Raw genomic sequence first — 19,606 nt, forward strand, 5'->3', positions numbered from 1 at the left:
CATTTTTTGAGGGCAGATTCACTGTAGTATTTGCATGTATTGAGGGCCTAGCACAGTATCTGGGACATAGTAGATGCTGGATGTCTAGAAAACAAATCACAGGCAACTAGAGACTCAAGATATTTACATGAGTTGGCAAATACATGAAGAATCCAGATGAGCTTAGGTGTTTGAAAGCCAAGATCAATAAAAGAGTAGCTTATAAGTTGTTTAAAAATATATATGAGTAGAACCAATCTTGCTCAGTGATTGTCAAAAAAACAAAAAGTCAGCATCCAAAGGATGGAAGACTAGATTTTTCCAATGAATATATGAGTAGCATGTAACTCTTGCATTTGGTCTTGGCTTCCTTTCCACCCAATCCTATCTTACTTAAGATTAACTCTTCATCTCTATTCACTCATTTTCCTTCTCACTTCTTTGCAAAGAGTTGAAAATAGAGCATTTTAATTTGGCATTGTCTACTAGATTAGTCTTATAAAGAAGATATTAACTATCGCATTAAAATAAACCTAAGTCCCCAATCCTTTAAAAAATAGTGTTCTACATAAGACTATAATGATATTTTCAAATGTACAGATTAAGTAAAGCATATGAAATCAACATATCTTGAAGTCTATGGAATATGTCATCTGTCATCATAAATAGAAAGCTATTTTGCAAGAACAAATGTTGTGGGACATTTTGTAAGTGATTTTATTTTACAGTATAACTATTCGCAAGGGTGAGGAAAGGCATCTGCCTTTTACTACATAAGATTTCTTTTTCCAGTAAATTACCTAGTCTAGAAATACAGCCTTTATTAATTAAACTAAATCTGTCAAAGTGTTTCTTTTTTAAATTTTTTTTATTGGTACATTTTATTGGTACACTTTAGGTATACAATTCGTTTACATTTATCATTGGGTGTTTGTACCTGTACATGATGTATCTTGGTTCTTATTTTTTTCCCCATTACCTGTGCGCCCTTCACCCACTTCACCCTTCCCAATTTACACAGATTTCATTTCCTTTTTTTTTTCTTTTCTCATAGTTTTTCCTTTCCCCATCCCCTCCCTTCATTCCTTCGTCTTTGGACCTTTTTTCCTATTTCAAATTATCAGTTATTCATTTTAATCATTTTAACTCTTGTTTACACTATCAGTTTCTCACACTAGGACTACTATCTAGAATATATAAAGAATTGAAAAATATCAGACCCCCCAAATTCAAAGACCCAATTCAAAAATGGGCATCTGAAATGAACAGACATTTCTCAGACAAGGAAGTAAAAGCAGCAAACAAATTTATGAAAAAAATGTTCAACATCACTGGTCATTCGAGAGATGCAGATGAAAACAACACTGAGATTCCACCCCACCCCAGAAAGAATGTCTGCTATCAAGAAATCAACCAATAAATGCTGGCGGGGTTGTGGGGAGAAAGGAACCCTTCTCCATTGCTGGTGGGAGTGCAGACTGGTGTAACCACTGTGGAAGTCAGTATGGAGATACCTCAAAGAACTAGGACTAGAGGTCCCATTTAACCCAGGTATTCCCCTGCTGGGTGTCTTCCCCAAAGAATTAAAAGAATCATACCACAGTGATATATGCGCAGCCATGTTTATAGCGGCACAGTTTGTAATAGCTAAAGCTTGGAAGCAGCCCAAGTGCCCATCAACTGGAAACTGGATAAAGAAAATGCGGGGTTTTTTAAATAAAATGGAGTACTACTCAGCCATAAAGAACGAAAAACTAGAGTCGTTTATAGCTAAATGGATGCATATCGAGGCCATACTCTTGAGTGAAATAAATAGGACACACATGTGTAAAGTGTTTTCTTAAAACTAAAGCTTTTTTGTTTCTCTACCTTGTCAATTTTAAGGCTGACCCTAAATTTAGGAACCTGAAGTTTGAAAGAGTATAATCATATAGTTATTTAAGCTTAACTAGCTAATAAACAAGCTGGATGATACAGCTGCCTGCTGGTCTCTCAAATTTTATGCAACTTTAAACTTCAGTAGAAAGACAGTTGGATTGAAAATGCTTTGAAAACTTTTTTGAAAATCCCAGTGCAGTAAGTGTCACTGGTGTCGAGATGATCACGCCTGCAACCCCTTCACACTCTGTCCTTGTCAGGATCAGACTCAATCTCCTATGCTGCCTGTTCAGTGATCTCTCAAGGTGCCAGCATTGTTGATAGTATGCAGGAGAGCAGATACTACATTGCTTCTGACCACAAATTCCCCACCTAAAAAAGCACCAGATTGCTTCTGAGATACGAATAGCCCAGCACACTGTAAGTGGCTAAATCCATGAGATCAGATCATCTCTCTTCTAAGACTATATCAGTGCTATCTATGGTCCAAGATTCAAAATAAGCCACTTAGACAATAGCAGCTCCTCTCTTTGAAGCCACATAGGAGTATGTAAAATGATCGAGCATGCTCACAATTGGCCAGCCAATAAAACAAAGACCTGAAAACAAGAAATAGCAACTCTTCCACTGTTATTAGGCCGCCAAGCTACTCACACTTTAATGCCACTGCAGAAAATTCATAGTAGTAACTTCTCCCTCTTTCTTGCCTGCACTTTTATGTCCACCTTCCATTTTGAAAACTAATAAACATTCTGTAGCTTTACCTAGACTTTACCTAGGTTATGGTAAAAGAAAAATGTGGTACAAAGAACATGCTCAGCAACCAGTGAGATGTAGGTGTGAATCCTCCCTCTTTCATTTGGGCCAGATAATATCCCTGAATATCAGTCATTGTTCAGATTTTATTAAATGAGAAAATTATTCTATATAAGCTTTGGCATAGTACAGTAATATACAGTAGGTAGTTAATAAATATTACATACTCACTTGATGGCAAATTTCTTGTGGCTACCAGAGAGTAGGGAACAATTTTCCCAGGTGCAGCAAACCAGCTAGCTTTGGTTGGCCCTGCCTTGCCTGTGCACAGGTTTCCTGGGGAGGCCAACAGAGGCTGTGTCTTCAGAAAGCTGGATTTCAGGCTCTGCTGCCAGGATGGCTTTCCCCTTTCTCTGCCTAAACTACACCAAAACAGGGAGAACAAACTTACTCAGAACTGAGCTCACCCAGAAGAGCAGATGTTTCTTTTTCCTGGAGAAGAAAACAATTTTACGAATTCAGAAATGGAAATGATAGTGAGTGCCATCCAATTAGCAGGAGCTAATTTGGATTTCAAGGTCATTGTGCATGGTCTCCTCCATCACATGCCCAGCACTTTGGCTTTACTCCCCTCCCTGGCTTGGGGGCTCAGCATCTCCCCATGCACTGTAAGCAATCTCAGTTTCTATTTTAGGATTTGATCTCCTGGTGATGTGCTGCAGTCACCATTTTTAGGAAATCGATGCTTGGCAAATGATGAAAGGTTTCACAGATTATGAAGGTTATGGCACAGTTTTCTTCTGCCTTATGGCTTAATTTAATTATATGTCCTATAATAGTTCAGCAGCAGAATCATGCTACAGAATGGGCTTCATTTAGATCACAGGCAACTGCAAGAGCTGAGCAAATATAGGATATTCTATATAACTCATATGCTGGTGGAAAATGCAGGAGAGCCTTTCCTTTTGAACTAGATCAGGCAAAGTGAGTGACTAAGACACCATTCCTGGGAATAGACACCTAGTAACTCTGCATCCAGAAGATTGTTTTAAAAGATGCCTACATTGAAGTAATCAGCAAAACCAGTCTGATGACCTTGAAATTATTCTGTGGCCACTGAACCTTGAAGACATTGATGGAGGCAGAGAAACCCAGCTCTCTGGGTCTTTGATCAACTATATTCACCCCCTCCCCATCCTGAGTGATTCCAGGGGCTTCAGCAGCAGCAGGTTCTCTAGGAGCCAGGGCCCATACAGAGGAACTGGAAGATTCCTTCAGATGCTGAGGTACTCATACTTTTGCAAGACTGTGCAAAACCTGAGATTTATTATTCTTACTGGGGACACTAAATGTCACCGATTTTGTTTTCAAACCTGAAAAACTGAAGCCCTGAACTCAGAGTGGTTTAGAAGCCCTGTTCCAATTGGATAGAAAAGCACCCCTGTGGCACTGTTCTCTGGTTCTGTTTCAGTAGCTCTCTTCAGGAGGAGAAGGGGCGACAGCTCATTGGTTGGGGCTGTGTGGTGAAGATTTTCTGCAGAGATGGAAATGAGGGAAACTTTATACTAGTGATAAATGACTTCCCAAGAGACTACCTATAATCATCTACCCATTTATGAATAAGGTTGCATCTAAAAACAGTGCAATAGATGGGCTAAGAGACAAGACACAGTCACATTTGACTTGCTGACACCTGCATCTCCCCATTGCAAGTTGTGAAGGAAGCACTCTCTGATGGCCCATTTGATGTTTGAGAATTGATTACAGCATGTTCCCCGTCCTTCCAAAATTGACCCTAAAAGAAGATTCAATCAATACTCATTTAAGTGAAGCTCATCCTCTCATTCAGCATACATGGAGTATGTGTAATATGCCCAACATTGGGTGATGTAAAGACTAAAACAAATCTCATCTGAACATATAGAATGAACTGTGACATTAACATAAACTGGACATGTTTGTGTTTTCCCACAATTTGTCTTTTCACAAGCTATGTCCGTTTCATCAGCCTTACCTGGACGAATGCTCTTTTCACTTTATAGCCATGAGCCAGGCACAGATTCTCTTATTCCAATCTTAATTACCAATAACACTCAAGTCACAGGACACACTTCACACAGTAATATATGATGGATGGCAGGATCAAAGAGGCAGAACTGAAAGCAAAAAGAGGAACTCACAGAGAAATGGAAAGTCACTGCAAGTGGTCGGACGAGATAATAGACCAGGCAGAGCTTGTGAGAGCTGTGGGGCTTGTTATGAGTACAGAACTTGTTCAGAGCCCAGGTTCAGAAGGCAGGCAGGTAGACTGGACCCGGTCAACCAGGGAGATGGATGAGAGAGAGCCATAATTTGTCATCTATCAACTTTGTGACTCATTCACGATGTAGACTGAGATTATGGTCTGGTGTGTGTTGAAACACCAGTGTTGGGTACCCCCTCCTTTTTTATGATTCAGGTGAGGAGTTTGCTTCATTGATTGGTCTCATGGGCCTGATAAACTCATGAGCCCGATTTTCTCTGATTTGACTTTGATACATCGTGTGATGGTGGTGCCCTTAATTTAATGGTAAGTTACAGGTGGCAACTTTTTATTAGCATGATTCATTTATCAGTTTGTACTTTATGATCATACTCTGCATCTATGTTTGTTCTTCTTGATAAGTTTGCTGTGTCCAACACGGGGTGGTTGTCTGCTTGCACAGGTAAGTTACCGAGTCATTCTGTCTCAGCATCTGAATTCAAAATGGAGCAAAGTGCTGATTTCCAAAATGGAGTCATTCAGCGCAAGGATCAGCCTGGACACTACTATTCTATACAATGTGGAGTAACTGACAGGAGAGAGCAGCCTGCTCTACACAGAGCTTTTCAGAAAACACCTTCTAGTTCTGGATATTAATACATAAACAACTATAATGTAACTGGTTTGGAATTTAGGATCTTTTGTCATATGTTTATTGTCAGCTCTGCTATGTAGATGTTCAGTGAGCTTTGGCATATTACTAAACATGTTGGAGCACAGTTTATTTACCAATAGGAGCTGAATAGCCTTAAAAGGGTATTATAGGGTAGTGTTGTGTATGTGTGACAGAGATCATTTGGCATAGGGCTGATACTCAGAAATCTTTTTAATAGGAATTTAAAGCTTCTGTGACAATGATATCGCAAAGCTCCAGAAGAGCACAGAACACTCAGCTGCTCTCTTAGGGTTACATTTAGCTAGGTTTGAAAAGGGTTATTGCTTATCCAACAGAGTATGGGGCAAAAGCTATTACTGCAATTATTTTTCCTGAGAAGTAAAAGAGTCTTTTCTAGTTGGTGTGGAAAGTGCAAATAGAGGTGGAGTTGTGGAGGTAGATCCAAATACAAGACTGCTGTGGCTAGCTGGGACTAGATTTTGGAGTAAGGTCATTGTAGTCATTGGGTCAGCACTGGAGGCAATTAGTAAAGAGAGTGATATGCTCAGAAATGGGATTTATAAAATTATTTCTGGGAACAAAGGCAATGAAGGCAATAGAGTAGAGACAGCAGGAAGGAAGAAAGAAGGGATGGAGGGTGGGAAAGAGGAAGAGAGGAAAAGAGACAGAATGAGTTTAGGAGATGAAGGTAATGTTTTAAATTAGTGCTGATAATCAGGACCTGATATGAATTAGTGGCAAGAAAGATGGAGACTAGCAGGTAGGGTGGAGTGGCATCTGTGAAATGGAGAGATGTAGACTTCATAGTTAAATTGAACGTGGACTGCAACATGTCCCATGTTATATTAAGTTTGTTGCTGAGTTCCACAGACATCTAGTTCATAGCTAGAAGATGTTGGTGATTGTGCTGGATTCACCGTTAGCACTATCACCACAGTGTCTGAAACTTCAATGTCCTCTATAAATATTGTTCAGAGTTACTGCTTTAGGTATAAATGTTGAAAAGGACATCATAAGGCTCCACAGAAGAAAGCAATTTAATTTGTTCAGGGTTCTTCTATGCACTAGTCTTATCCAAGATAAATGTCTAGGACTATGTTTGAAGGGAGGTGGGGGATGGCTTTCAAATGAAGATAGGATTATAGTATTATAATATTTCTCTTTTATTATGTATCTAATATATCTCACTAAAAAATCTCACTAAAGAAATATAGAAAGAATAATCTCTGGCCCTTTCAATTAATGTAATGAGGCATCTCAATTTAGCTGCAGAGGAGACAGTCATGCCTGGGCATGTCTGTGGAACTGGTGGAGCAGCTGCCAGGACGCTGTTTGTGTGTGGATTGAGGGTCCTCTTGGGAGAGTTCTCATTCTGAAGGAAGAAGTTGCCTGGCAACAAGACTTTGACCTGTGGAGCAGGCCTTCCTTACCCAACAGAGAAGTGAGGAAGCCCAAGTACAGCGTGTGAGGTTTGTCACATAGATCTGTCTCCCAGCTACATGACATGAATATGAGGTGCGATTGAAAAATACAGTGTGTGTTTAAATTTTAACAAAGTATTACAATAAAAGACACACTGCCATTAATCCCCCTCAGAATATTCCCCTTTGCTTTGAAAACACTGATCCCATCATTCTTGCTATTTTCTGAAGCAATTCAGGAATTCTGGAAGTCTTTTTGCATGTCTTTATTGCACTGTTGTGGCTGCTTCAAGTTCCAATTTTAAATGGTCATTTTGACTTTGAGGAAGAGCCAGAAATCACACACTGCCAGATACAGAGAATAAAGTAAACAAGGACGCACCATAATATTTTTACAGGACCTCCTTTCCAGTGGATGGTACTCACAGCAGCATTCACCAAATTTTTTATCACAGCCTATAAAGACACACAGAAAAGAGGACTTCCAGAACTGTAAGAAAGTAGCAAGATTAATGGGATAATTGCTTTCTGAGAGAGGGAGTATTTGGGGGAATTCATGCCAATGTGTTTTTTACTTTAATACATTTTTTAAAAATTTAAATATTCATTGTAGTTTTCCATCAACCTTTGTATATCCCTAGGTTCTCTGGAGTGTGGGGAGTTCAAATGTACAAGTATAAAGTTGGGGAAAATATCTTTTAAAAACACTGGATTACAGTGCAGAACTTCAGGATCTATTTAACAGACTGAAACCTGAGGATAAAGGAGGCATCCCTACCCTGCCACATTTTCTTTACTAAAATGTCTGGCTATAGTAATATCACCAAAGCATTGATGACATTTCATGGCAAAGGAGTGACAGTCTCATGGCAGGGGGAAGATTTTGACACCCAGGGAAGTATTGAAAATCAAAACCTGTAGGATATGGTAGTATCCAGGTGATGCTTATTGGAATGTAACTGCAGGTGTGTGATAGTTAACTGATTGTGTCAATTTAAGTAAGAAACACTCATCTCAATCAGATGTGGCTGAGGGGATTTACTGAAGACAGAAGACCCACCCTGTGTAGGCGTGTCACCTGAATGGTATAAAAGGGAAATGGAGACGCAAGTCTCGCTTCTGGTTCTCCAGAGCAGCTCGTGTTCCCCTTGGACATCTTCTCCTGGCTTCCAGCACAGACCCTTCGGCCTCACAGACCTGATACGGACTCACAGGGGACACTGCAGTGGTCTCCGGGCCTTCCACTGGGTCCTTCAGATCTCCAGTGCACAGATAGACCTTCTGTACTTTTCCACACTTGACACTGGGTAGCCATGGTAAGCCAATCTTGAATATTCTTATATACTGTATCTGTGTTTCTTATATTAAATGTTTCTGTTGTAAGAACTGACAGATACAAGGTGGGATGGAGTAGCAGAGTGACAGTAATACTCAGCAAAGTATTATAAAATGAATTCTGATGGGAGGCTGTTGCACCCAAAGAACTGGTGACTAAGCATAAAATAGTGATACCGAGGGTAGGTGGTAGTGACAAAGAGGGAACTGTCTAGAGCCCTAGTGTGAGCATAACTGATATGACAACCTGAGCTCTGCATTCTAATACAATGGATCCTCAACTTAAAAACTCAATCAGTTCCCAAGGGCAGGTTGTAACTCAAGGTGGTTGTAAGTCAATTCAGCTGAGATCTGGATGTTTACCTGAGTACACACTATAGATAACAAGAGGCAGATGAATCTTCCATTAACCTAATTAACCCAGTGTTGTTCATGTGTCAGGTCAGTCTTAACCTGAGGGTCTGCTGTACTAATGCTCAGAGAGGGGAAGTGGCTTCTCTGTAGTAAGTGATTGCTCTCTTTTTCCAACTGGTGCTTTTAAAAAAATTCTCTTTTCTTTCTTTTACCTAATCATTAGTAAAGTGAGATGCATCTCTGCTATTCAGTGTGACCAGTAAGTGTGCAGTACACCGTAGGGAACTGATAGATCTCTGGCAGAGAGGTGGTGATGAGCTGCTCACAGCGAGTATCAGTGAGTGGCCTCATTGATTTTAGAGGTTTATCAGGTAAGGAGAAATTCATAAGAAGAAAAATTTAAAAACTTAAATTTCAATCTGTTTTGAAAACCAATCCTTGGTTCAAAAGAGCTGCCATTTTTTTCCTGAAAGCTTGTAATTCCTATCTGAGCTGAATTACTTCCCACCTAAGGGGAAACCTTGAGCGCATGTGAAACAGAAGAAGCCAGGTCAGTGCACTGTAGAATGTGTTCTTATTGATGCTGCATACTTTATCGTCAGTCATACTTTTCATGTCGATTGTGGAACACTGTATCTAGAAACAAAATGGGAAGAGACTCAGAAGGGAACTGCTATTAAGCAAGTTCCTTCCGTATGACAAGTGATGGTATACATTATCTTATTTTGCACAGTCGCATGCTTTACTGTTTTATTTTTTGATGAGCCAGTTGATGACATATCTTATGTTGAAACTTGGAAGTTAATGACATATCTTATGTTATAAATTTTGAGGCATAAATGTCAACCTAGAGCACTGTCAATGTGGTTTGCAGAAGCCCCTTGGCTGATGTGTGAGATTTATCACAGTTCATCATTACATCTCTGTTCCATTCTATTCATGGTCATATAACATTTTATATGCAAATGATAAGATTCAATAGCATGTTCAGATTTGAATATACTCAAAGATCTCTGAATGTATCTTTCAAGAATTTCAAGATAGCATTGAACTATCAAAAAGGTTTCTGAGGCTGGTTGTGGTGGCACATGCCACCTAGCCCTGTGGGAGGCTGAGACAGGAGGATGGCAAGTTCAATCCAGGGGTGGGGGGCAAGCTCAGAGACAAAGCCCTGGGTTCAATCTCCAGTACCACAAAAAAAAAAGTCTGAGGCCAAAGCTACCCAGTCAGGTGTTCCATTATAAGTTTGAATGCATACCTATTTGATTTCTAAGGCCATGCTCCTTATAGCATGATGTCTTACTTGCCTAAAGGTATTGTTGCATATCATAGATAAAATGGTTTTACACTATGCCACTCTCTGACCTTGAATTTATTCTGGATGAGTTGCAATTAGTGAGACTTGAAAACACTATTCTAGGTGGCTCTGCACCCACCACCTGGAGGTACAAAAAGCAATTTCTGTCCTGCAATATTTGTCCTTATTGTGGCAAATGCTGGGAATATTTCATGTGTGCCCAGATTCTGGCTTCAATATCTTGCCTGTGAAGTTGAGTCCTACTCTCAGGTTAACATTTTTAAAAGTTGTTTTTCTAAAAAGGAAAGAGGTCACCCTGAGAGAATTTAGCACAGCTCTTTAATAATTAACTCTTCTTGGAGTTCACTGAGAATTCCCAAAGGCCACGCTTTCTTTTCTTCCCCGTGCCTCTCTGTCACATGATGATGATATAGGAAACTGGCTGAGAGAACCTCTTCCACCTGAGCACAATGAACTTTGAGACTCATTAACTCCTTTAGCTCACATAGGGTTTGTATAGGGTGCTCAGTGCCCTCTGAGAACTTCTGTGAAGGCAGAATGACAGTGTCATGTGGACTTGTTTGTTCTTGAGAGAATTTACATATGACACTCAAAGTGAGAGAATACAAAGGAAAAATAGAAACAGAAATTCTCACTTAAAATTTTCTAAGAACTTAATATTTGTAAGATATTTACATACTAAATTTTGTGAGACAATCTAAATCACTTCATCATATTCTTAATATGATATAAACTTATGATCGTGTTTAATTTAACTTGGAGAACCCTGTGTTAGGGTTTTTAGTGCCAAATATTGGATTTACATCTTCACTGATTTCTAGTTGAGTGAATCTTGGCAAGCAATTCATCCTCTCTGAACTTGTTTCTTTATTACAATAATGTGGAAACTAATACCCAGGTCATATGGCTATTGTGAAGATCAAATGAGATTCAGACCCACCACATAATAGGCATTCAATACAAACTGAAAATATTCAAAAGGCAATTCTTCAAAAATACGTGTATTTATTGAGTAATAAACAATGAATGCCAAGCATGTGTATCCAAGGCTCAATAACAACTAAACAATAACTGAAATTTTTAAGTGCTTATTATGAGCCAGGAACCTTGTTAATGACTTATCTCAGAGATAAACCTGATCTTACTGGCTTGTGTTTTGTTCTCAGCTGGTTGACTAGTTGAAGTCCAGTCTTTTAGGGGTTTGACCTCACTGATATTTTAGATCATTTTCACCAACTTCTACTTTCTTGCTTAAAATTCAAGATCTTTGAGGATAACTTCCTCAAGAGTAGACCAATGCCCAGTTTTGTTTGCTTTAAGATAATAATGGATGCTGCTTTCATTGAGTCACCAGCCCTGGACAGCTTAGGTTTCTGAAGTGCTGAAGCAGTCCCTGCTGGGCTGGGATTTGGCTCGTCCCACTGTTCACACAGAGAGTGCAATACAATCAGCAATCTCCCATCACGTCTGCCGAAGAGCCTAGACTGTCAGTGACACTGAGATATTGCTGCTGATGTGCTGGGAATTGGTAGTCTACGGCCAACTCTTCCACCAGGATAGGATGTAGCTCCAATGGTAAAGGCCAATGCTGGAGGTCTAGATTCAGCCCCCAACTGATCCTGCAGGTAGAGATGCTCTGGAAAATGAGGGAGGAGTGCTCCTTTCTCTGTGGTATACCCCAAAAGTCAAAGTGTCTGTGCTTAAGGTCATTGTTGATATAGTTCTTTCAACACACACACACCTCACAAGTAGGCACACAGGCAGATACACACATGCTTCTTTCCCCCTTACATACCACATGGGCATTTTCTTACCCCACATATAGTTTCAGGAGAGATACATTGAGGTTTATTTGCACATACCTTGTACCAGATTCTAGATTATCTATTTTCTAAAATATACACTGCTTATAGGATCCCTTTTAGGAAGTGATGGTTGAATAACTATGTAGCCCAGGGGAGCTCCCAGGACTGAGTGTTTAACTGCACAATATCCAGTGGCTTATGGGATTGTATTAAAGGGCAATCTGGATGGTTGGCATGACAAGGTGGAAGGATCTTTTGAAGTATCCCTCTTGTCTGACAGTTTAGGAGAACCATTTTGCCAGCCTTCCTTTGCTCCTGGCACACAGTGAGCATTCTGTCTTGCTTTGTTATCCCTGAAGCTGTATGATACCTATTGGGACAATACTGTCGGTGAGAGGGAGTATTTGAGCATCTAGAGAAGCTAGCTGAAGGCAGACAGCTGTTGAATTTAGTAAGGGAACAGCTAAGACATATACAAGAGGAATAAAACAGTCACATCAAAGCAGAGAGTTGGATGGTGACTGCCACAAGTGGAGGAAGGGAAATGGAAAACTGCTATCCAACCAGTGTAAAACTTCAGTTATGCAAGATGACCAAGTTCCAGAGACTTGCAGTACAGCATTGTGCCCATATTTAACACTACTGTATTGTACGCTTAAAGGGTGTTGAGTGAGTAGATATGTTAAGTGTCTTATGGGGGGGATGGGTAAGAGAAAGAAAGCTTTTCAGGCTTGAGTTTGTGAGAGGAGATTGATTTGGGGAGTGAGATGAAGAAAGATAGAATTTGGGGGTTTGTGTCCTAACTATGAGGAAAGAAAAAGAAAAAATGGGAAAAAAAGAATTCTAAGATTCTTTTTAAAATAGACATGCACTGTGTTTCCTTTTTTGACATAACTAGAGATCTGCTTTGTGTTTCTATTCCTTTTTAGTTGCAGGGTGTTGTTTCTCTGTGTGCAGCTACGATAACACTGAGCAGTGGTTTAGGTTACACAGTTTACTTGGAAGCCATGACAGTGTGATTCCCTGGGAAGGTAGGGCTCACTTATGTCTGTAAGAGTCTGAAAAGATACTGATGTTGCATGAAAGAAGAGATAACCTCTTACTGTGGGAGTATGTGGCAGTGACACCCCCCCCCCCAACCCTACTTGTTTCTTATTATGGAGACTCTAGACTCTCCTCAGGCTCTTACTAACCTCTTCAAGTTTGGCACAGTCTTCTGCAGAATTATTTAGTGTGATTAGTGGGACAGTTTTTGAAAATACCTTGTAATACAGTGTGTTTGAAGTAGGAAAATGGACAGCAGGAAGAAGCAGTCCTTGGCTAAGAATGTATTATCAGATGATGGTGAGTTTTGCCCAAAGCCCCTCAGGTCAGTTTCTCCAGCTCGGCACTCCTATGCCCAGGTATCTGCTGGTAATAGCTAATGGCTTCCCAGCCTGTAGAACATTGGTCCCTGCCTGGGAGTTCACTCTCAGATTCCCTCCCCACCTTGTGTTGGTCCATAGCCAATGTCATGGGAAAGGTGGAACCCAACTTCTTATCAGGAAATGGACCAGTGACTTTCAAGATTGCATTTACACTAGATTTCTCTGAGAGCAGGGAAGGGCTGGGGTTTCATGATGATCACACCTTGTTTGCTTTTCTTTATTTTGTTTCTCTGGTTTCTTTACTAATTTCTTCTGGGAGCTTTTCCTTAATAAATTACTGCTCCTAAATCTTTGGCTCCATGTCTTTTTCTGGAACAACACACTATGACAGAATCGTAAATGACTTGGACATATTGAAAAGAGGCAGAGGGAAATATTACATGTTTGTTGTTCCTATTTTGTTGGTATCTTATGGCCAGTGTACATGTGATTAAGTCCAAGGCCATCCAGAAAGGTGAACTTTGAGGGTTTCTAGAACTTTGACCAAAAGCATGGCTAACTGACCCATAGCTAACCTAGCTTTTTTTCAATATTTGAAAGCAGAGGTTATGTGTCATGTAATTTGAAAGAAACTGGTCTAATTTGAGACTAAGCCAAAATGACACAAATAAGAGCAAAATAGAAGATAAATAGTAAGTAGGGAGAAGTTCAAATAATTCTGCAAATTACCTATTCTGTTGTTTCAAAAATAGTTTTATATATATGTTAATTTGTTTCATTTATTCCACTAGTTTCTCTTATTTCACTGAAAAGAGCTTTGTGCTATTATCTGTTTGTTTCTAAGGGATAATCATTTTTGTCTGTGTCTTATACTTGAGGTACCTCTTGGAAGATAGAGATATACTGTGTTTTAACTGTTATTCTCTTACTATTTTGTCATGAAATTTTATTTTTTCATAAAATAAGTTTTGAAAAGAGAATTGAAGAGGTTTTTAAAAATGTTGCAACACTGTAAATAAAATATAGTTGAGATTCAAACCCAGAGCTGGCTATCTTGCCTCCAAGGTGAGCAGGAAAGAAGGGACATGAACTCAACAATCCAAGCAAGTTTATTGCTAAGCCTGAGAGGAACTTTTCTGTGAGCAGAAGAGAGAAGTTGTCTCTTACAGGCTAAGAACCTTTTTCATAGCATTTGTGGTGGGCTTTTGAGGGGGTGGGTCGGAGAAATGGTGGGCTTGTGGCTTGCTCATGTGTCCTCTGTGACCTGTTGACGTGTCCTCCGGGGACCGCTCATGACCTAAGTAAAGTGAAAGCCACGTCTCCCTAAGGTGGATGGTGGGCTCATGTGGACTGCAGTGTCCCTGCCTGGCTCTCTCACAAGGAACCTTCTTCCCTGCAATGCAGAGGCAGTGGCCCTCTATGCAGGTGGATGGACACGTGACCATCATAAATGGCCAATGAATAATGAAAAGTAACTGACATTTTCTGCAGGACATGAGGCTGCACAAAATGACAGTCACTCTTTTCTCTCTCCTCCAGAATCCCTTAATGTTGTTTCCATAACCCCCGCTCCCACATCCCTTGGGGTTAAAGGACAGAATGGCTTTGGTGACATGCCACTGTCACCTGCAAGGGTATTATAATTAATCAATTATGGATAACTTTAGAGTAAAAAGCTACATCCTCAGTGTAGCTTTTCATTTTTATTCTGAGGCAGGGTCTTGCCATGTTGTTCAGGCTGGTCCCAAACATGTGATCCTCCTACTTCAGTACCCCAAGTAGCTGGGAATACAGCCATGTGCCACCACCCTCCACTTGGACATTTCTTTTAAAATTGAATAATCCTTTTTGGAGCACATACTACATGCCACTGTCTCTACATTTGATACACATCATAAACAAGACCGACCCTATCTCTGACTTCCTCAAATGACAGCTTGGGAAACAAAAATGGTCATTTTTATTATAGATGAGAGAAGGCAGACAAAATAGTTCAAAAGGTGAAGTCATAAAGCAGACAGAATCTAGGAAGGGAAGAAAAGCCACTATGGAAGCCAGGTCACTTTGGAGGCATCACAGGGGTCCTGAGAATGAGGAAAGAACAGACCAGAAGCTGGAAGGTCCTAGTTAGCATCCCAGCCCTGAAACAGCAGAAGAGCATCATGATCTCTCTCTAGATAACCTCCATCTGGGGAAGGAATTAAACAGAGAAGCTTCAGCATGAATCTTGCTCGCATGAGAAAAATGAGCTTTGAATCATTAACAAGGCCATTGCTGCTACATACTAATGATTCAATTTCCCAGTCTTGGTCTTTTTACATTAATGCACCCTGTGGTGTGGACTGAATGATATCAAAATGATTACATGCTTTGGAGATGTTTCTGGGTCTGATTGTTTTATGTCATGCACCACTTGTTTAGATTATGAATTAACTAATAAATCTGTTGTTCCCTAAGTTTTAGGAATGAAAGCCTTATTCTTTTTTCTAATACCAAGTTAATGCGACTATCTCTGGTGACAGAACATTAAGGCTAAACAATGGCCATTAGTGTGATTTACTTCATACCCACCACATCCCCAAAACTACTACTCATCTTCCCTAATGATTGAAAGATTATGTCTCTAACATTATGAATAATTTATCCTAGACACAATGTCATTTATCCAGGCTTCCAACATACTGTCTTGTGCACTTAAACTCAATACATATTTATTTAAATGTACCATTTGTTCATATATTTAGACCTATATTTGAGAATCTAACCTCACAAAATAATTTTTAATATACTAAAAAATAAAATTATATCAGAAGACATTCTCCCTACCTAAGATATAGGAAAAATAAAAGAGTTTTTCCTCCTCTCTTGACTAGTCACTCACACAATGCAGGATGCTTCTGTGGTCGGGTGTGTGAGGGCTTTTTTTCACAAATGAAGTGGTTCTCCAGCAGATACTGACTGTGGGTCTGAACAGTTTCATTCTGACATCATCCCCAGTAGCTGATATCAGATCTCACCTGTTATGAGCTCATTACCACAAGTCTGCCCTACTACAGATGTCAGCTGTAAGTGGTATTGGTCATTTACACTCCTGACTCATGGAACATACACTGGGACTCCCATTATTCATTCTGGGTTCTATTGATTTCTAAAGTGGTGCAGATAACTCAGTGAAACGCCTTATTTACATGTATGTTTTTATTAAGTATGCTACTGAGGACACAGGTGGAGATTAGATAAAGAGATAGAAAGGGCAAGGTATGGCGAAAGAATGTAGAGAGCTTCCATGCCCTCCCAGTTGACATCACATACTGGGCACACCCACATGTGTGGGTATCTGGCAGCTCAACAAACCCTCTCCTTTTAGGTTTTGGGGGAACTTTGTTGTGTGGGCGTGATTGATTGTGTAGGCTTTTGGTGATCTGCTTAACTTTTTCACTAGTCATCTCCTTGGAGGTCAGGGGATCAGGGCTCAAAGTCAGCCTCAACCCTCTCAACATCCTAAAGCTTCCTGGTGCACCCAGCCTCAGCCACTCATTAACATACATTAACATACACTCTGGAGATTCCCGAGGTTTTCAGAGCTGTGTGTGAGAAATTGCAGCAAGGAAGATCACATATGTACTTCACCATCTTCACCATATCACATCATAGCATTATGTATGGTGTAAAATATTGGAAATTATTTGAATATTTAAATATGCTAGTATAAGAAATATATACTAAGTATAGGACCTTTATGGTGATGAAATAAAATGCAGCCATGCCTCTTTTTTTTTTTTTTTTTTTTTTACAAAAACGGAAAGATTCTTACAGTAAAATATTATTTTAAAAAACTGGAGACAAATTGTGTACACATTATTATTATAATTTTGTAGAATATAGATAGAAAATACAGAAAAACACCCTAAAATGAAAATAATGGAGTTTTTTTGCATAATAATACTATGAATGGAATTTTTAACTTATTTGAAATATGTGTTCATATTTGAATATGTGTTCAAATATGTGTTACTTCTATATAGGGAAAATTGTTTTTGAACAAACTATACATTTATTCAATAATCAATCATATGCTTGTTTAGGAGAAAATTATGAAAATACCTCAAGAAGTCTTTTGTTGCTATGAAGATCAATCAGATGGTAGAATTTCTAGAGAACAGGAGGTGAGTGTTAATTCTTTTTTCTAAGAACTGTCCTGAACAGGAGTCACTCCATGGGACCATGGAAATTCCCTGCACCACCCTGGCTATTGATCTTTCCTGGCACATCAAATACTGTTAGAAATTGAATTGGGTTCAGGATTATGGAGAAGTGCTTATGTAGAGATCTAATCAGAATCACCCTACTCCTTAGGAAGAGCCTTAGGATCAGAGCAGATGCCCCTGTCCTTTTTTTTGTACCAGGGATTGAACTCAGGACCTTGCACTTGCAAGGCAGGCACAGTGCCGCTGAGCCAAATCCCCAGCTCGATGTCCCTGTTCTTTTCAGGTAGCTGGTTAGTGGTTGAACAGTGTTCTTTTTCCTGATTTCAAATTCAGTTCTCTTTCCAAAAGTAGGTTGAAATTTATGAAATTGCCCTTGTTAGATTTCAAAATGGTAGAATATCATTAATTTCATTTGACTCCATCCAATAATCTTGCCCACATTGGTGTAACTTCCAAGAATCTAAAAAAATCCTCACTTCAAAAATAAATCCAAACACGGGGCCAGGGATTTAGCTCAGTGATTCTGCCACCTGCCTCACAAGCACAAAGTCCCAAGTTCGATCCCAGTACCAAAAAAATAAAGTAAAATAGAATAAAATGAAATAACGCCAAACGAATGTATACTTTTACATGCCTAATTTTTTTATTAAGTTTATTGGTACATTTTAGGTATAAAATACAGTTACATTGATTGTTGGGATCTTTACATGATTTATCTTGGTTTTTATTTTTTCCCCATTCCCCTGCCCTCCGTTCACCCCCTCTACCCTTCCCTATTTACAAAGACTTTGTTTCCATTTTTTTCCTTTTCTCATACTTTTTCTTTTCCCTTCTTTCCTTTTCCCTCCCATTCCTACTTCCCCTACTCCTTTAGACCTTTTCTTCCTATTTCACATTATCTATTATATCATTTGAACCTTATTTACACTTTTAGTTTTTCACACCAGAGAAACTATTCAGTATTTACACATGTGTGAGCTTGTTCTCCTAATTTTTATCATATTACTCCATCCAACACTTTCAAGCTAAATATCTTTTTTAGCTTGAAAGATATTGAGCTACATATTAATTTTCTAATTGATAAGTGAAAGTAGAAGGATGAATTGCCCCAAATTCCTCACATCATAATTCTTCCCCCTATTCCTTGCTACATCCCTAAGAATAGTTTTCATAGATGTTACAGTTTTTTTCCTAATTCAAAAAATGTAATCTAAAATGGATTTATACATTAATATAAGTTTTTCCAAAATTTGAGAGAAGTAGAAGATATCTATTCGGAAGCCTGACAGATCTTGGAAGATCAGTCATACCACAATATGCAAAATGAGTCTGTCTGCTTTTCCTATTTATTCCATCCAACTGTACCCTCTATGCCATCTACTTGAGTTTCACTTTTTGAAAATGAGAACATAAGGGAGATTCCTGTCTGCCATCATGTAGTAAGGAGGTCAATAAATCTTTTCTCTGAAAAGCAGTATAAATCTGGAAAACTGTTAAAACAGCCATTTGCCAACAGCAGAAATTGGCCAGAGGCTTATTTTAAAACCTTCTCCCTCCAACTAGAAGCACTTATTCATGAATGCTACTGAACTTTAGATAGAAGAAGCCTGAGCCAGTGGTGCTCTTGTCTGAGCAGTTTTACCTTCTCCTTTTTCCATCCTGTTTTGTGCACACTAGAAGAACCCAGGCACATCAGCCTTGGAGAACCAAAGCTTCAGTTCTGGTGCCAGAGAAGGTTCACTCTATTTGAGTGTTGCTTAAGTAGCTCTTTAACCTCTTTGAAAGCAGCACTGTATTGTTGGATATGTAACACACATGGATATAATATATGTGATAATAATAGCATAAGGGAGGAAGGAAGAGACACGATGTAGTACCATTTCTGTATTTAACAGAATTGTTAGTACAGTTTTGAAGAAAATTATGATAGTTGAGATGTATATTATAATCCCTAGGTCAACCACTAAAATAAAATCTCAAACACGTAGTAAAAATTTAGCAGAAGAATGGTATACTAAAAATATTTACTTAACCCAAAGTAGGTTCTAAAAGATAAACAGGGAAACAAAAAAGACATGGGACAACAGAAAAATATGGCAAAATGGTAGTTGTAAATCTAGCCAGAACAATACTTACACTAAATGTGAGTGGACTAAGGACACCACTCAGAAGACTGTCAAAATATAAAAGAGTGAGATCTATCATTATGCTATTTACAAGAAATGGAAGTGAGAGTCAAAGAACCAAAGGGGTTAAAAGTGAAGAAA

The 19,606-nt window shown here is 39.1% G+C and overlaps 1 long non-coding RNA gene across 1 annotated transcript in view; it reads left to right on the forward strand.

The window, feature by feature from the left end:
• Nucleotides 1-7,592: 7,592 nt before the first annotated feature.
• LOC110344075 (uncharacterized) overlaps nt 7,593-19,606 on the forward strand; it is a 62,362-nt gene continuing 50,348 nt past the window's right edge. The window contains exons 1-2 of the long non-coding RNA XR_002386359.2: nt 7,593-8,268; nt 17,217-17,297. This is a non-coding gene — a long non-coding RNA (uncharacterized LOC110344075). The remainder of the gene's footprint in view (nt 8,269-17,216; nt 17,298-19,606) is intronic.

This window comes from Heterocephalus glaber, unplaced genomic scaffold, assembly GCF_053883595.1.
Source record: "Heterocephalus glaber isolate CG9 unplaced genomic scaffold, H.glaber_assembly_v1.0 deba00001461, whole genome shotgun sequence".
Taxonomy (NCBI): domain Eukaryota; kingdom Metazoa; phylum Chordata; class Mammalia; order Rodentia; family Bathyergidae; genus Heterocephalus; species Heterocephalus glaber.